Consider the following 1,977-nt stretch of genomic DNA (forward strand, 5'->3'; position numbering starts at 1 on the left):
GAGCGCCTGCGCCACATTCTCCGCAGTTCCAGAGTTTTCATAGTTCAAATACAGAAGGCGGAGGTGCATGCACAAACCAGCCAAAAGCCTTACTGACTACCTTAGCCATCTGGGAGGTTGCTGGGGTGTGCGATAAGGGATTGAGGGAAGAGGCAGATTTATAGTGGCTCCCAGGGGCTGGAAGTCCTGATCAGAGTCAGAGTTGGTGCCTTGTTTTAAAGATTCTAGAAGAAGCACTCTGGAGAAGGAACTTGCTCAAGATGACACTGAAGCAGAGCCCCAACAAGAACTTCGATGAATTGCCCCATATATGGCCAGTGATGCATCTGCAAACAGCACCCCCTCAAACAGTCTTTCTCAGAAACAGGGCTGCTCCCAGCTAGCTCTCTTCCTATAAAGAGCAAGCTGAGAGGCAGTGTTTTACCCCATCGAAGGGTGAGGTTCAGGGAGGGAAGTAAACATGCTTCCTCTCTCCCGCTTTCTTAAAAGATGAGTAAAACCTCTCTTTAAGATATGCCGTGCCCCATTTTCCTTCCCAGGAAACTAGGAGTTAGTAGGACTTGAGTTGGTAAAGCCTCTTTGGGGAGGTCAAAACAACAAAATTCCTAACCCCCACTCCTTCACTCCTCCCACCCACAAATCCTAAATCCAAACCAAGCTTCACTGCCATCAAGTCCATGCCCCACTCATAGCAAATCCTAAACACCCTACTCCATTTGCCTTAAACTCAAGAGAAAGAGGAAAAAGCCCAAGGCCTCTCAAGCCCACAGTCCTGCCCAGGAGCCTGTTCTCAGAACAAATTGCAGAGAATCTCTGCTCCCACAGGTATGTCAAGTCAGAAAACCCAGGAAGCACCCAGTACCCTGGCCTGACTGAGGAGGTGCCAGGGCGTCTGTCCACTTCACCCCCACCCCCACCTCCTCTTTAACCCAGGGAGCAAGGGTCTCAGTGGAAATTAGGGCACAGATAAATGCCTAGGCAAGTTTCAAAGCAGTGCAGCTCTAGGATGTGAGACTGTTCCCAGCCTCCCCACCCCTCACCCCAGCTCACAAGCTCCAAAACAGTGTTGAATCCCAGGGAGGGAGAGACAAAGGCGGTCCGAAGAAACCAGAAGGGTAGGGTGCCTCAAGATAGACCTACAAGTTAACTGGAACATGAGCTAGCGCTGGTTTCTAAGGCTGGTAGCATTTCAGGACTGACAGCTGCCTTAAGCTTGCTCTGGCCAGGACTAAAGACCCTCCTCAGCGCCCTCTGAATTCACCACTGCTACCAGAAATGAGAGACTAACTGCCTCTGTACCTAAATTTTGTCATCATAAAATGCCGAGTGTCCCTGGACCCCCAAATATTGACATTCTGGAACCCTAACTTCCCCCGGATTGTGAGGCATTGACGTTCAGTCTGGGGTTAAGGACTGTAAGAAGACTGCATGCTGCCGGAGAAGCGATCCCGGGCTCCAGCCCGCAGAGGGGTGGGTACTGTTTGCAAACCGCAGTTATTCGGGCACTTCCCTCCGGACCCTCTCTGCCAGCCCCCAGGCCTCTCTTCTCCCAGATTGAGGAGAAGGTGGGGCGGAGGGTGTGATGGAAATTTCGATCCAGCAGTGTAACGTTGTCTGATTTCTGGTAAATTTCATCTCGGTTGGTTAGACTCCTGCAGGCTGCAGCACCGGAGAGAGACCCGACAGAGAATGCAGTGAGGCAGGCGTTGGCACTTGGGGCCCTAAACTGCTTCGAGGGCTCCAAGGTCGAGCCTCATTTCCCTACCCCTCTCAATTCAGAGCCTTTCCCCTAGTGAACCGTTCGTGGGACTTGAGGGGACAGTCTTTAAGAATTCCATCAGCAGTAAAATAGAGTATCACACGTCCACGGAAAGTTTAAAATTAACTCGGAAAGGTACACCCCCATAGGATCAGGGGGCCTCTAGGGGCAGGCTGGGTAGCAAAACAGGGACATCTGCATTCTCGGGGCGCCGGCGC

Source organism: Echinops telfairi, unplaced genomic scaffold, assembly GCF_000313985.2.
Source record: "Echinops telfairi isolate 266 unplaced genomic scaffold, ASM31398v2 ScPeMD7_7424;HRSCAF=8462, whole genome shotgun sequence".
Lineage (NCBI taxonomy): Eukaryota > Metazoa > Chordata > Mammalia > Afrosoricida > Tenrecidae > Echinops > Echinops telfairi.